This window comes from Petaurus breviceps, unplaced genomic scaffold (assembly GCF_028583685.1).
Source record: "Petaurus breviceps papuanus isolate PSGF00001 unplaced genomic scaffold, PetGlider_PUasm1.0 189, whole genome shotgun sequence".
NCBI classification, from domain to species: Eukaryota; Metazoa; Chordata; class Mammalia; order Diprotodontia; family Petauridae; genus Petaurus; species Petaurus breviceps.
Window position 1 is genome coordinate 25,776,457 of NW_027185809.1, and position 17,515 is coordinate 25,793,971.

The 17,515-nt window shown below is 39.9% G+C and overlaps 2 pseudogenes; one reads left to right on the forward strand and one right to left on the reverse strand.

The window, feature by feature from the left end:
- The first annotated feature begins 8,578 nt into the window (after positions 1 to 8,578).
- On the forward strand, positions 8,579 to 11,498 carry LOC138164164 (disintegrin and metalloproteinase domain-containing protein 20-like; annotated as a pseudogene).
- A 3,065-nt stretch (positions 11,499 to 14,563) lies between these two features.
- Positions 14,564 to 14,943, reverse strand: LOC138164165 (sterol carrier protein 2 pseudogene; annotated as a pseudogene).
- Positions 14,944 to 17,515: the final 2,572 nt, after the last annotated feature.

Sequence of the window (17,515 nt, forward strand, 5' to 3'; positions counted from 1 at the left end):
GCCATATAACTTTGAGCAAGTTACTTAACCCCAATTGCTTTAAAAAAAACATAAAATAATCAACTGTAAATCAACTTTTGGCTGTAAACCAACAGTTGATTTTTTTTCCCCAGTGTGTGTTTGTAGATCATTTGATTTAATTTTGTAAACTTTTCATTTGTTGATTACTTGATTGTCTAAATACTGATACTTTCTGTATTATCGAATCATATATAAAGTACTAATATTAAGTCTAATGTAATAAATCTGGAATAACTAGATTGCTACTGTCTGTTAGAAATGTTCATATTTGGTTTTTGCATTTAAACAGACCTAGACTGTTTTCTTTTCGTGAGAGCAAAATGCCCTACAACTTTTTAGGATAAGAATGCCTGTAAAATCCATAAGTAGCTGGCATTCTTAGCTTCTTCTCTAATTAAGCCCACTATTCTTCATGTCTATTTGAGTAAATTATTCCAGTTGGCTTACTCTTGTAGTATCAAGGATCTGTGAAGGAATTTCATCTGCCCTTTGGAATAAGGACCCAAAATAAATTTGCCTAGACCTCTATGGGGATCGTGTATGGTATAATGGGATCCCTGGACAATTCTGACGTGCCATGTATAGAAAAAGACACTTTCCAGACCTCAGTTGGATGGCGTTATCCTCTGAGGGAATCATGAAAGAGTTTCTGCCCAGAGCTGTTTTCTCAAGTGAAGCAGAGGTAACACTTAGTTGACCCCAGGTCCCAAATCCCTACAGATAGAGCTCCATGTTTAGAAAGCTCAATGTGGACTAGGTCTCTATCCAAGATGGGAAGCCAGTTTTCTTTGTCTTTGTTCTTTCTTTCAATTATGGGTTGAGAAAAGCTCTGTAAGTCTAAAGCTGAGCAAACAGAAATATTTGGTAAGCATTGTGAAATGTTCCTTATTTTATTGAATCTGCAAAACTTTGTATATTGGTATAATTGTAATTTTCATCTTTACCTGCGGGATTGTATATAATTGTGCAACTTTTTATTTTGAGACTTTACTATATGGCACTGAAGGAAGCAAATGAAAACATACTGCTTATGCCTCCCCAGAGAACTGTTCTGAACGAGGGACAAGGATCATCTTCAAAATATATTTACTCCTGCCTATTTGCCAGGGATGTCCAGTTTCAAACAGGGTGTAATAAGTTGGAGCATACACAAGTCACCTAAAATGGAGGCACCAGCTTCTGGGAGAAGATATTCTTCATTCCTCTGCCACTTGTGTGGGAGTACCCTCCTTAGTTGACTGCCTAGTCAGAACAGGCTGTGTCTTTAAAACTGACAGATTACTCTTTCCTGTGTGTTCATTTCTTGCTAGGTGTCCAGAAAAGGTGAAGGTTTTCCCACAATGAAGGTGCCATGAACTGACCTGGTGAGGGCGGAAGGACTGCCTTCCCCTGATCTTCCTTATTCCCCAAGGCCCCGAGAAATGAGCGTGGATTTGCTGTCTTATGTTTCATTTGTCCTCAGTTTCAAGTGCAGAAGGTAGAATCCCGACTGGAGCCTGAGTCATTGACTAATGGTGACCTCAGAGACGGGATTCCAGACTGGATTTTCCAGCCAACCTGCCTAGCAGGGAAGCCCTAAGAACCCAAGGTGTCTGAGACTCAAGCCCAAGGGAGACTTTAGACTTGCAACTTGGGACTGTGCTATACAGGAACTGAGAGAATCTGTGAACCTCATCCTCCAATCTGCTCCTCTCATAGTATGAAGTGGTACTGATGGTAGAGCAGGGGGATTATGCCCCACATATCAGGGAGTATCTTTTTATATATTACTATGCCTTTCAAGTTAATAATCCTTTGTAATGATTATAATCTGGCTGTTAAGTCTAATAGAACTGGGGGACATGGGAACCCCCTTCTACAACTGAAGGGACACCATAAGGGCACTAAAACCAATGACAGAGAGCCTAACACCTCCCCCCCCACTCTGAATCTGAGATGGGACAGGAAATGGTGGGGGTGGAGACTATAATATAATATACCTAGCTTTTAGGCAATGGACGCCATAGCAATTAATGTTACATTTTGTTTGTTTTTTATTTTAGTGGGGGCACATATGTTGGCAAATTACTGATATGTTTAAAAGGCAATAATAAAACCTTTTTTTTAAATAAAATAATTTTAAAAATCACAAAGAGAACAACCTAGAGGTAATAGGGAGCCACTGAAGTTGACTGAGTAGGGGATTCAAGGAAAACTGTTACAGAAGATGGAGAAAAGTGGGTAAGGACTTGAGGCGGGGAGATCAATCAGGAAGCCACTGCAATGGTCCAAGAGGAGGATGAAGGCCTCAACTAAAGGTGGGCTATAAGAAGACAGAAATGAAAGATGCTACAGAGGTAGAAATGACAAGATTTGGCACCCGAGCAAATAAGTGTCGTGAAGGAGCAAGAACAGTTGAAGAAAATGCCTAGGTGACTAAAAGGATGGTAGTGCCCTTGATAGTAAATGATGTTTGGATGAGAGGTAAGGTTTGGGGGGGAGAGAAGGGAAGAGTAATAATGAATTATATTTTGGACATGTTGAAAATGTACAATAAATAGCTGGTCATGTAGCCACCAAGTAAATAAATACACAGAGAGAAGGATACAAGACAGAACACTTAGGTTACAATCACAGTAAAAGGTCAAAATGTGAATAATGATCCATCCAGCAAAGGAAACTAAAAGGGGATATAGTCAGTCATACAGGAAAAGCAGGAAAGAGTGGAGCCATGGAACCCCAGTTAGGAGACAGTACTCAGTGTCATACATGGCAGAGAGATCAAGATTAAGAAAGATCAACTGAGAAAGGCTATCAGATTTGGCAATTAAGAATAACAACTCTGAAGTGGCAATTAAGCGACATCAGCAGTTTCAGTTGAGCGATAAGGTTGTTAAGTCAGACAGCAAACTGATTAAGGAGCAAGTGAAAGGGAAAGAAGCATATATAATGAGTATACACATCTATCTCATATAATACTACGTAAACATAAGCAATTATTACCAATGCCTTGTACAACAAATATGAATAGCGAAAATTAATATAACTAACCGTATTGTAAAAAATATTATTTCTACTTTTTGTCAATTTCAGTTTTGTTTTGTTTTTTTAAACAGTAAGAACTCTGGTTAAGGAAAACTCCCTGGGCAACTTCTTCACAAAGATGATACCACAAACAATAACTAGCCATTTAACTATACAATAATTCACAATTCTGATGTCAGTTTTTTAAGCTTTTCCATCTCAAATTAAAGAGGGGAAAGATACACCAATCACTTTGCCAAGGCAAACACCTCTACCTACAAAAGTGATTCCATTTCACCTCAACTCTTCCAACAAATGGCCCCCTCTATCATCCTCATTCTCTCACTTACTTTCAATCTCTCCCTGTCTATTTGCTCCTTCCCCACTGCCTACAAATACACCCGTCCCATACTTCACACATCTTCTAGGAGGTCATATCCAATAGATGCCTCTACTTCCTCTCCCCTCACTCTCCTTAACTCTCTACAATCTAGCTTCTGACCACATCACTCAATTAAAACAGTTCTTTCTAAAGTTACCAACTATCTAACTGCTAAATTCTTTTCTCAAACCTCATGCTTCTCGACTTCTCTATAGCCTCTGACAATCAATCACTCTCTTCTCTTTGATACTCTTTCCCTCTAAATTTTGGGATGATACTTTCTCCTTGTTCACCTACTTATCGGACTACTCTTCAGAGTCCTTTGCTGGATTCTCATCCAAGTTACGTCTACTAACTGTGGGTTCCCATAGGGCTCTTCTCTTTTCACCATAATGTTACCTCACTTATTGATTTCATGAACTCCTTTGTATTCAATTATCATCTCTATACTGGTGATGTTCAAATCTACTTATCTAGCCCTAATCTGTCAGCTGACCCCCATGCTCACGCCTCCAAGTACCTTTCAGATATGTCCAGAAGACACCTTAAATTCAACATGTCCAAAAATGAACTCATAACTTTCCCTCCTAAACCATCCCCCACCACACACTTCCAAAATTCCCTGATACTGTTGAGGCTTCATCTTCAGGCTCACAACCTAGGAGTGATCCCCAAATCCTCACTCCTTCTCACCTAACTTATCCAACTTACTGCCAAGGCCTGGAGTACAGACAACCTCTCAGGCCCCTTCTCTCCTCTGATATTGCCACTACCCTGGTGCAGTTCATCACCTCACACCTAGAGTACTGCAATAACCTGTTGCTTGGTCTGCCTGCCTTTGTGAAGAGACAAAACTGACAATGAGAATTATATAAATAAAAGTAAAAATTTTTGCAGAAATGGGGGCAAGGAGCGAGGTGGGGCAAGGAAAGAAAACCTTTGCATCAAACACCTTGCGTACAAGTCTGATATTCAATATATAAATTAAAGTGATGTGGATATGCATACATGCATATACATATATAGAGATAAACACATACACATATAACGCAGAGCCATTCTCCAATAGATAGTGGTCAAAAGATATAAATACCTGAAAAAGAAGAATTTCAGACCATAAACAATTAATTTTAAAATGCTTCACACTGAGCATTAAACAAACATATATTGCCTACTTACCACATGTCAGACACTATGCTAAGATACAAGGAAAAAACTTAAAAACTTCCCTTGCCCTCATTCTAATGGGAGACAACAATAGTAATAAAGATGAGGTATGTGAGGTAAAGAAAACGTCCTGGAAATTTATGATCAGAAAAGAAGGTAGCATGATCAAGAGTAAGGGATAATAAATGGGTAGTAAAAGTATTGCATGGGCATCCATTAAATGTTAAATAAGACCTAAATGAAGACCTTAGGTTGATTCTCTAAGGAAGTATTTAAGGGAAATAGATCAGAATCTCACCAAATGAGGTATGAATGGGTTGTCATATGCACGCCTGTATATGTGATTGAAAAAGAGTATCCAAATAGACAAGGGCAGGGATTGACACTTAAGTAATGACACTTCCCCTCTTTTGAGGGTTTTATTTGGAACAATGTATAGAGTTTGACTTGGAGTCAGTAAGAACTGAGCTGGAAACCTGATCCAGAGCCTCATCAGCTGTTCTTCATCTGTAAAAAGGGGACAATAATAATCCCTCCCTCACAGGATTGTTGTGACGATTAAATGAGATGACCTATAAAGTGGATGTCAAAGCTTAGTGCTATGTAAATTCTAGCTATTATATGATCAAATAAATCAAATCAAATGAGAACACATATGAAATGATTTGCAGACCTTAACGCACTGAATGAATACTAGCTATCATGAGGATTATATTATTGTTTTATTATCATCATTATCTTTCCTTCATACATCCTTTGATCTCTATGTTAGAGGAAGGTTAATATAACCAAAGGAGCTACATCTTGGGGGGGGGGGCGGAGTCAAGATGGCAGACTAAAAACAGGACCTCCTCGAGCGGCTCCAGCTTCCACCTTCCCCAATCCATGTAAAAAGGGGACTCTAAACAAACTTTGGAGCTGCAGAACCCACAAAATGACACAGAGAAGCTAACCTCCTACTGAGGACAGCCTGGCAGGCTGGCAGGAATTGGCCAGCACAGCACTCTGGGAGCCAAGCCCAGGCCTGTGAGCTGGAGGTTTTAGCCCCAGGACGGGCCTGACCAGATGCCAGCTGGAGGGACTCCAGGTCACCAGCAGCTGTGGCTGTTTCCAAATTTATCAGCACATAGATGTGAAGGACAAAGTGACAGGTCAGTGCAGTCTGGACTCTGGGACCAGTAGTTGGGAGTGCATTGGCTTTTGGCCCCCAGGCAAGAAGCCACTGAGAGGCCTTGGCATAGCAGGTGCCACTTGCATCTTCACCTCCTGGCCTACATACTGTAGGGGAACCAAGCGACCAGTCTGAGGAATAATTGCTCTTGCTTTAACGTGCTTAGATCTGGATTGCAGTCTAGGGTGGAGGTCCTGGGGTGTGTGACCAGCTTGCCAGAGCATGTGGAGGCTTCAGAAAGGGCACCCAAATAATACTAATTTTAAAAAAAAGGAGCTACATCTGAAAAAAAAGATGGTACATTTGAAAAAAAAAAGATGGCAGAAATGAATGATGTAAATCAGAAGTTAATAAAGCATTTGCTTTATTAACTTCTGATTTACATCATTCATTTCTGCCAGATTTTGAGTTACAAATTTTCTCCCTGTTTTTCCCCTACCCACCGCCCCAAAATAGCAGTCCCACAGGATATCCCCTCCTCCAATCTGCTCTCTCCCATATCTTCTCCTATACCCCTTTCGACTTTTCCAGTGGATCTCTATGCCCCAGTGCCTGTATATCTTATTTCCCAATTACATGCAAAATAGTATTAATAATAGTGTATATATTTGAATATTTGATTTTAAAACTTTGAATTCCAGATTCATTCTCTTCCTCCCTTGTCACCCACCCTTACTGGGAAGATAAGCAGTTCAGTATAGGTTGAACATGTGTAGCTAATGCAAAACAATGACATAGTAGATATATTGTAAAAGACTGACTATATTTCCCTACCTCCTATCCCACCTCCCACTTGTTCTATTCTCTGCTTTGATCCTGTCCCTTTTCAAAAGTGGGTGCTTCCAACTTCCCTCCCCCCCAGCCTGCCCTCCTTTCCATCATCCCCCCTTTTACCCCCTTTCCCCCCTACTCTCCTGGAGGGTGAGATACCCTATTTAGTGTGCATTTCATTCCCTCCTCAAGCCAAATTCAATGGGAATAAGGTTGACCCATTCCCTTTTGCCTTCCTATTCTTCCCCTCCATTGTAACCATTTTCCCTTGCCTCTTCTATATGAGATAGTTTACCCCATTCTGTCTCTCCCCATCTCCTCTCATTATGTTCCTCTCTCTCCTCTTAATTTCACCTTTTAAGTATCATCCCTTCCTATTAAATTGGTCCTGTGCCCTCTATCTATGTATACCTGTAAACATATACACACACATTCACATATGTATTCATATGCCCGTATACCCTCCAATATATTTCTATTCCCTTCAACTATTTTCATTCTGAGAAAAGTTTCATCATTTACAATCATCATTTTTCTATGTAGGAATGTTAATAGTTCAACTTTGATAAGTGGCTTATGATTTCTTTTCCTTGTTTACCTTCTCAAGTTTCTCTTGCTTCTTGTGTCTGAATATCAAATTTTCTATTCAACTCTGGTTTTTTCAGCAAGAATGCTTGAAAGTAGTCTATTCCATGGAATTACCATATTTTCCGCTGAAACATGATACTCAGTTTTGCTGGGTGGGTGATTCTTGGTTTTAATCCCAGCTCCTCTGCCCTCCAGAATATCATATTCCAGGCCCTTTGATCCCTCAATCTAGAAGCTGCCAGATCCTGTGTTATCCTGATTGTGTTTCCACAAAATTGAAATTGTTTCTTCCTGGCTACTTGTAATATTCTGGCCTTAATCTGGAAATTTCGGAACCTGGCTATAATATTCCTAGGAGTTTTCTTTTTGGGACCTTTTTCAGGAGGTGATTGGTAGATTCTTTCAACCTCTATTTTGCCCTCTAGTTCTAAAACATCAGGGTAGTTTTCTTTGAGAACTTCCTGGAGGATGATTTCTAGGTTCTTATTTTGATCATGGCTTTCAGGTAGTCCAATAATTTTTAAATTATCTCTCCTGGATCTGTTTTCCAGGTGAGTGGTTTTTCCCATGAGATATTTCACATTGCCTTCTCTTTTTTCATTTGTTTGGATCTGTTTAACAGCATCTTGATTTCTCATAAAGTCATTAGCTTCCATTTGCTCCAATCTAATTCTGAAGCAATGATTCTCCTCATTGAGCTTTTGAGATTCTTTTTCCATCTGGCAAATTCGACTTTTTAAGGCATTCTTCTCCTCATTGCCTTTTTGAGCCTCTTTTGCCATTTGAGTCAGTCTGTTTTTTAAAGTGTTATTTTCCTCAGTCAGGCTGTTGACTCTTATTTCATAATTTTCTTGCATTGTTCTCATTTCTCTTCCCAATTTTTACTCCACTTCTCTTATCTGCTTCTTAAGGTCCTCTATGGCCTGTAACCAACTTGTATTTTCCTTTGAAGCTTTTGGTGCAAGAGTTCTGACTTCACTGTCTTCCTCCTGTTCCATGCTTTGCTCCTTTTTGTCCCCAAAACAGGAGTGAAAATTTGGAATCTTCTGTCTGCTTTGTTTCCTTTGCCTGCTCATTTTGCCACTCAATTACTTTTCTGCCACCAGACAAGGGAGCTTTCGTCCCAAACGCTGGGGTTTTCTCAGCTGCCGGAGGTATTAGATGGGTGCCCTTGCTGAAGCCTCCACACGTTCTGGCAAACTGGACACGCACCCCAGGACCTCCACCCTAGACTGCAATCCAGATCCAAGCAGGTTAAAGCAAGAGCGATTACTCCTCAGACTGGTGCTTGATCCCCCTACACTCTGCAGGCCAGGAGCTGAAGCCACCACATGGGGCTGACTGGCTGTTCTGGGTCTCAGCGGTTTCTCGCCCCCAGGGGCAAAAGCCACGCACTCCCACTTACTGGTCCCAAAGTCCAAACTTCACAGACCTCTCACTTTGTCCTTTGCATCTGTGTGTTGATAAATCTGGAAATGGCCACAGCTGCTGCTCATCTGGAGTCCCTCTGGCCAAGGCTGGTCAAGCCTGCCTTGGGGCTAAAGCCTGGGCATGGGGTTGGGCTTGGCTCCCAGAGCACTGAGGTGGATTCCTACCGGCCTGCCTGGCTGTCCTCAGTGGGAGGTTAGCTTCTCTGTGTCATTTTGTGGGTTCTGCAGCTCCAAAGTTTGTTTAGAGTCTCCTTTTTACATGGATTGGGGAAGGTGGAAGCAGGAGCAGCGGGGAGGTCCTGCTTCTACTCTGCCATCTTGTCTCCGCCCCCTCCCCCCCCACTTTCAAAAAGAGCTACATCTTAAGAGATCTGAATTCAAACTCCAGTTCTGTCACTTAGTATTTATGGAGCAAATCATTTCACTTTAATGGATTGTGATTGCCCTCCTTGTAAAGAATAAGAGATGAACCCATGATAAAGCCTATGACCCTCCTTTTGATAAATAAGGGCTGGACTGGGGGTGCAAATGGAGACCTATTTAGGGACATGACCAAATAGGAGTCAAGAAAAATAAATTCTTACACTGATCATGTCCCCAAATAGGTCTTATTCTGCATCCCAAGTCCATCTTAAGGATATGACTTTGCCCTTCCTTCCTTCCTTCCTCCCTTCCTTCTTTCTGATTGGACAGTAGGAGGAGGAGAAATAAATGCTTCCTAATAGAAAAATAATTTTAATCAAAAGTTTAAAAATTGCTTTGCACTGTGACCCTACAATTGGTAAAGAAATTGCCAAATGCCAATTACCTTTCTCTTGGTCCTTACCCTTTCTTTCCTGCCTCGAGGTTCTGAACCTGTAGTCTTTGGGAGGGTGGGCGGGAGTTGGGACTGAATCTCTTCTGCCCAGTGCAGCCACGCGCTAGGTCAGTAACCGCCCAAGATTCGGGGGGGTTCGCGCGCCGCTGCCAGAAACTGGACGTTGACTGACTGGTGGGGGCACAGCTGAAGGGCTCAGTGTCAACTTTTGAACTTTGGACTCCCTGAGCTAGCTCTTGCTCGCAGCTGCAGCTCCAGCCCTGCACCCACCTTGCGATTCTGGTTCTCGCTGTAACTTGGGCTGGAGAATGGGGGTGACCGGGAGAGCCTTTCTGCCGGTGCTCAGCCTCGAAGTGTTTCTGGCCCCCGCAGACTGCCCCCGACCCCTGCCAGGCTGGCGCTTCGCCTCCTATGAAGTGGTGATTTCCTGGAAGGTGCCTCCCCAAATGGGTGTCCCTGAGGTGTCAGGAAGGCACACATACATTCTGTACATCGAGGGTCATTAACGAGAGGTGCACCCGACCCGAAAGTTAGGAAGCTCTGGATGCCCCGACACCTGCCAGTATTCACCTATAACGACCAGGAAGTTCTCCCAGTGGATCCGCCCTTCATCACGGATGACTGCTACCACCAGGGGGTGGTGGAGGACATCCTGGAGTCCATGGTGGCCGTAAGCACCTGTTCTGGAGGCCTGTGGGATGCTGAAGATAGAGAATTGATAATGAGCCCCACTCCACCACAATCACTTTTCAGCATCGTTTGGAGGAGCTGGAGGACAGTGGACTTAAAATGAAATGTGCCACAACTGATGAGGAACTAAGTCATCATGCCTTTCAGGAGCTGTCAAACATAATACCAGAAACTCTAACCAAGGGGGACACTTGGGCACCCACTAGATTTATGGAGCTGGCAGTTATGGTAGACCATGAATAATTTACCTTCTCAAATCAAAACAAAACAAAAATGGTGGAGCAAGTTTTAAACATAGCTCATATAGCTGACATCCACTGCAAATTCATATATTTTTGGTGAGCCTAGAAATATGGACTCAAGGTAATCTAATTGACATCATAGGTCCTATGTGAACAGTTGCTTTGGATTTTCAGATGTGGCAACAGAAAACTCTTCCAGGACACTTACAGTATGATGCTGTGCATTTAATTGTCTTCAACTCATATGGGATCTACCTTGGTTTAGGCTATGTAGGAAACATTTGCGGTCAAAATCATGCCACAGCTCCTCTCTTTCACTGACAACAATCTGATTTTATTTACTGCCCTTTTTGCTCATGAACTTGGTCATAACCTGGGCATACATCATGATGGGGAGACTTGCTATTGTCAAGGGAAAAATTTGCATCATGAGTGCTAATATAGTTAAGGTAGAAACCTTCAGTAACTGTAGTTATAATTACTTTTACAATTAAACAGTGATACACATTGTTTGGCTGACCTGCCAGAAGAAGAACAAGTCTACTTTTTAAGGTGCTGTGGTAATAGGATGGTAGAAAATGGAGAAGAATGTGACTGTGGGTCAGAAAACAATTGTAAACAGGATCATTGTTGCCAACCCAATTGTACACTGTCTCCTGGTGCTAATTGTGCCTTGGGTCATTGCTGTAAGAATTGTAAGGTTGTTCCAGCCGGACGATTATGTACAGCTCAGTTTAGCAACTGTGACCTTCCAAGAGTACCGCAATGGAGTTTCACCCTGATGCCCAGCTGACACGTATGTGCTAAATGGAAGCCCTTGTGAAGATGGAGCCTTCTGTTACAAGAAATATTGTTGAGGCCTTGACCAACAATGCAAAAGCATCTTTGGTCAAAAGGCAAAAAGTGGTTCCTTAAAATGTTTCAGGGAAATAAACATGGAAGGAGACTGTTTTGGTAACTGTGGCCTTTTTGGGGACGAATACATGAAATGTGCTGAAGATCATATTTTATGTGAATACTATGTGAAAATGTAACAGAAATCCCTATTACACAGGATTTTGTCAGTATCTTTCAGATGAATGTTAATAGTACCACCTGCTGGGGGAAAGATTATCACTTTGGGATGAGAGGTATTGATATTGGAGGAGTGAAAGATGGAACAAGGTGTGGACCAAACAAAATGTGTAAGAATAGGAAATGTGTTGATATTCCATAAGAAAAGAAGGAATGTAATGCAACAAAATGTCACGGCAGAGGCCTGTGCAACCATAATCAGAATTGCCATTTCCTATATGGATGGAATCCTCTTTATTTTAATTTTGAAGGCTATGGGGGAAGCATCGACAGTGGACCTGCACCCAAAAAAAATTTCAGTAAACTCTTCATTCTTTACATTGGAATGACCTCTATTTTTCTTATTCTTACAATTACACTGTTGATATATTTTGAATCCTCAATCAGGGCAGTGTTATTTAATAGGGTTCATCTGAGATCAACTGATTCATCAATGAAAATATAAACTATAAGGACTTCACTGCAAGAATTCATTAAAAGAAAATGTTGACTATTGAATTTTGAGACTTTTTTCTCTCTAGAGATGTCACTTTTTTTAAAAGAAAAAAAGATCATTTGATTTTTTTTAACCAGTTGTTGGGTCATGGTTAGAAAATATGCTCATTCCTATCCAATTCCCACCCTCACCTCGCCTTCTCCCACTCCAGAAACTTGTATAGCACTAAGTTGGTTTTCCCTTTGGTATAAATTTTGAAATTAAAAAGTTTGGTCTAGTTTTACTAGTTAGGAGTCATAACCTTTCTTAGTAAAACAACAATCTTCCAAAACAAATACCTCAAAATGGTATGAGACCAAGTTCTTACCTCCTGACAAATGTGTGGTGGATTCAAAATGCAGAATGAGACATACATTTTTGGACAACAGCAATGTGGGGTCTGTTTTACTTGACTGTTATTTATTATGAGATGATTTTTGTTTTTTTTTCTTTTCAATGGTAAAGAGTGGAAAGGAGATAAAATAAAGACTTGTTAATTAAACACTTAAATTTTTTTCAAATGAGTGAGTTCAATGTGCAAATTCAGGGACACTTAGTCAATGGGCCACAAAAGTTCAAGAGGAAATGGCAAGATCAGCAGGATCTTTCAAATACCCATGGTACAATTCTGACACATACACAAACTTGCTCCTTCTGGGTACTTGTAAGGGCTTTGCTTAAAATGCTGCCTGACAATGGGTTTGATTTTCTTCCATTTTTTTGTGTCTTAATAGGATCTCTCTGACCATACTCTCTTGTTTCAGGTAAATGGGAGAATAATGACCTAACAAAGATGCAAGGATTTGGAAAAAGTTATACTCTGCTTACAGCAAATAGTTTTACCCTTGGCAGTCCACCAGAGGAATTCTGAGGTAATATTATCACAACTATGCCCCGTTTTTTCTCCATTGTTCATAAGGCTGAAGTGTAGTGCATAATGGCCTCTAATAATGTAGTGCCAACATACCTCACTCATAAGAAGTACCACTGCATCAGAAATGAAAACACATATTCTGTATGTGTGTTTGAAAATGGAAGTGAATCTGAGTGTGATTGTAAATATAGTTTTGTTGATTTTTTTTTTTGAGACAGGGTCTCCCTCTCTCATCCAGGCTGGAAAGTAGGCCAGCCATTCTCAGACCCAGGCACATTGTTGATCAGTGTGGAAGTTTTAGCCAGTTCCATTTCCATCCTAGCCTTCGTTGATCCTTCTTAGGCAACCTGATGGCCCCTGCTTTCGAGAACTCAGCATATAAGTTCCAAATTTAGTGCAGATATCTAATCAACTTAACGAACTGTAGCTCAGCACTTCCAAGCTCAGTTCAACCATCAACCTCAGTTTCCACAGAAGCAAAGTTTATAGGAATGCCCCAAATATTCCATCAAACTGGATTGTAAATGTAGTTTCTTATTTCATTTTTGGACATGCTGTCTCATCCAAACCATCAGTGGAGGTGGAGGTTTCAAATCAAGTTGTTCCTGTTGGAAGGATTCCATCTTCATTTTTTAAACTGCTTGCTCTTCTGAAGTTGTTACTTGGATAATGATGACTGTAATACATAGCGTTTTAATAGTTTTTAACCAGGAAAAGCAAAATTAATTTTCTATTAAACCTTCAATCAAAGTCATTATTTAGCCCCGTCTTAATAAATTACAAGAAAGTTTAAAAGAAACATTGCATCATTAACATTCACATACAGAAAAATCAGGTAATGAAAAATATGTGAAGTAGTAAAGTTATGAGGAAGGAATACATGAAAAGTTTGCTTAATGGAGTTAATCCAATAAATACTGTACTTCTCGAAACAAATTTTATTGCCCATTTAAATGTGAATAATGATCGTTTCAAGAATCTAACCCATTGATTTTCAAGAAGAAAACCTCTCTCTTAGTTAAAGGGTTTGATTTCAAAATAGGAGATAGAAGTCTCTCTTCATGACCCATTCCTCATCCTTTTCATTCACCAAAAACAAAGAAGTTCTTTTCAAAAATCCAAATTCCATTACAGCATTTAACAAAATATTAAGGAAAATAGATTAGGATATTCAAGTACACAGCACTAATTATAAGCTAGTTTCATCTGATTCTTACAAGAAAAACTCCAAAATTGAAATCTCAGCAGAATAATACTTAAATATACTTTATATTTTGTTTACTGAGGTCTTGGATTTTGCTGCTCCTGTACCTCAACCCAGACTATAATTACCACATTAACTTTTCTTTTTATAAAAAACTTAATGTTTTACTTTTCCCAATTACATGCAAAAACAATTTTAACATTCACTTTTTAAAATTTTTTTAGTTCCAAATTCTCTCCCTCCTCTCCCCCCTTCATTGAGAAGGCAAGGAATTTTATATAGATTAAACATATGCAGTCATGAAAAACATATTTCCATGTTAGTCACATTGTGAAAAAAAAATAGACAAAAAGTAAAAATAAAGAAGTATGCTTTTATCTGCATTCAGACTCCATTAGTTCTTTCTCTAGAGATGGATATGCACAGTTTTATGTAATTCAGCAAGGCCATAGTAGTAATTCATTGGAGTTCTGTTAATACAAGACTTAAGAAAGATAAGGCCAATAACACTGATGGCCAATCCATTTCTGGCTAGTTTCTGACCATATTGCTATATACATACATGTATGTGTGTAGGCATATATGTGTCTACACATATTCTACACCTATGTAGTATAAAGTCTCAGTGTTTTGCAGAAGTCATCTCAAAGGTGTTCATAGTTTTGCCTTGCTAGACTGCAGCTGGAGGTTCTCTAACTTTGTGACCAGACTCATATTGTCAGTGATTTTCGATTTCCCTTGAAAGAAAGCTGACTGAGGATTCATTTTGCCAACCATTAAATCCAGTAAGTCAATGTCAGCCATCGTCATTGTGTAGTCAGCCTTCTTATCTGAATTAACAGCTATGAAGCCTCTGCCATTTTTCACATTCACTACCTGGATGGCTTCTTTCCTGCCAGGGTCATCTTTCACATTGAAGGTGAAAAATGCTGCCATTTTTCTTCACACTCTTTAAAGGTGAGATTTGCCTTAAATCCATCAAGTGCTGAACCAATAGGAGAAGTTTCAATTTGATGCCACCAAAGTATGGTCATGGAGAGCCCTCTCTATAAAGGGTGGTCAAGCCTGGCATGCCACTAAGGCGCAGGTTCATGTTGCAGTTTGACCTTTGCCCCTGGAAGCTGTCTCCTGTTTTAATATTTCTAAAACACTTTACTCACAACTATCTTGTAAGTAATATGAGTGTTGTTAGCCCCATTTTACAGATGAGGAAAACTGAGGCCCAGAGAGGTGAAGTGATGACTGTTGAAAGCCAGGCAAAGCCCACTCCTTAAATACAGAGGAGTCCAAGTTGAGTTGAAAGCAGAAAGGTTTTATTAAGACAATTAGACATTTGTGCCAAGGGGAGTTTCAGGGAGAGGCGAGGGTAGAGAGTATACCGTCCTTTCCAGGTATAGGTGGGCCATAGAAGTAAGATGTTTTACAGCAAGGGTTGCTCACAAGACTGGTTTAAGCTGCTTTAAGGTACATAGCTCAGCAAGATCAACCAGCAAAGGTATCTGGGAGTGAGTGAGATGTCTTGCTCACTACAGGCTCCCTATTAGCTCCTTTCAGCAAACAGGCTTACTCTATGTCCACTACATGTATGCAACTAACTCATAGAAAACAGAGGAGGTTAGTCTCAGGAGTATTTTCACATTGCCCCATTTTGGTCAAGGTGGTTGCAGGGCCCACCACTAACCAAAAAGGCATGATCTGTTGAAACATCCCCTTGCATAGAGCCAACAAGATTGAGATTGTCAGTTTTTGCTAGGGCTTGAAGCAGACTCCTGAGGGAGTATTGGATTTCCTCCCCTCCCCTTAGCAATGAGAAAGGTCGAAAACAAGGGAAAGGGAGCCATGACAGAACCAAAAAAATAGTGAAGAAAATAACACCTTAAAAAATTGAGTAACCCAAATGACAAAAGAGGTCCAAAAAGTCAATAAAAAGAAGAATGCTTTAAAAAGTAGAACTGGCAGAATGGAAAAGGCGGTCCAAAAGCTCACTGTAGAAAAAATTCTTTCAAAATTAGAAGGGAGCAAATGGAAGCTAATGACTTTATGAGAAATCAAGAAATTATAAAACAGAACCAAAAGATGAAAAAATAGAAGACAATGTGAAATATCTCATTGGAAAAACCACTGACCTGGAAAATAAATCCAGGAGAGATAATTTTCATATTATTGGACTACCTGAAAGCCATGATAAAAAAAAGAGCCTAGACATCATCTTTTAAGAAATTATCAAGGAAAACTACCCTGATGTTCTAGAACAAGAGGGTAAAATAGAAACTGTAAGAACCTACTGATAGCCTCTTGAAAGAAACTTCAAAAGGCAAACTCCTAGGAATATTGTAGCCAAATTCCAGAGTTCCCAGGTCAAGGAGAAAATATTGCAATCAGGCAGAAAGAAACAATTTGAGTATTGTAGAAGCATCTTCCACATTAAGGTATTGAAGAACTTGGAATATGATGTTTTGGAGGATTAAAACTAAGAATCACTGACCCAAGAAAAGTTAATATAAGAGGGAAAAATGGAAATTCAGTGAAATAGAGGACTTTCTAGTATTCTTGCTGAAAAAAACCAGCACTGAATAGGAAGTTTGACTTTCAAATACAAGACTCAAGAGAAGTATGAAAAGGTAAACAGGAAAGAGAAATCATAAGGGACTTATTAAAGTTGAACTGTTTACATTCCTATATGGAAGGATGATATTTGTAACTCATGAGACCTTTCTCCATATTAGGGTAGTTGGAGGAAATAAATAGATAGATAGATAGATAGATAGACAGACAGACAGACAGATAGATAGATAGCACAGGATGAGCTGAATATGAAGCAATGATATCTAAAAAATAAAATTAAGGGGTGAGAAAAATATATTGGGAGAAGGAAAAAGGGAGAGATAAAATGGGGTAAATTATCTCACAAAAACTTATTTTCATAATTTTTATAAGTGATAGCCAATTTTCTTTTAAAAATGAAAAGTCACTATTATAGTAAACTTACTATCATTATATGTTTTTAAAATGAAATATACTTCATTAAATATTTAAGTTTTCAAATATGTTTTTATTGAATTCCTTCAAAAGTTCAGTTTATAATCTAAAAGCATCCAGATTCTAAAACGAAGTTATCTTTCTAACAGCATTTCTGATAAATTTCACAATATAAGAGAATTTAGAAATACAACATACAAAATATGTTTTGGGCGGAGCCAAGATGGTGACATAGAAACAGGAAAACTCTGTGAGCTCCCCCCATAACCACTTCAAATACCTATAAAATATGACTCTAAACAAACTTTAGAGCTACAGAAGTCACAAAGTAACAGAGAGAAACAAATCTCCCGCTGAAAGCAGCCCGGCAGGAGGAAAGGAAGAGTCCATTGCAGCACACTGGGAGCAGAGCCTAGCCCCTAGTAAGCCAGTGGTTTTAGCCCCAGGGCAGCCCCGACCAGCCACAGCTGGGGGAACTTCAAGAGAGTGGATCACCAGCAGCTGAGGCAGTTTCCAGAATTATCAACCCATAAATGCCAAAGGCAAAGTAAATGGTCAGTGTGGACTTTGGGAACAAGGGGACAAAGAGTGTGGCCCAGCCTCTGCTCCCAGAGGGAGAAACAGCTG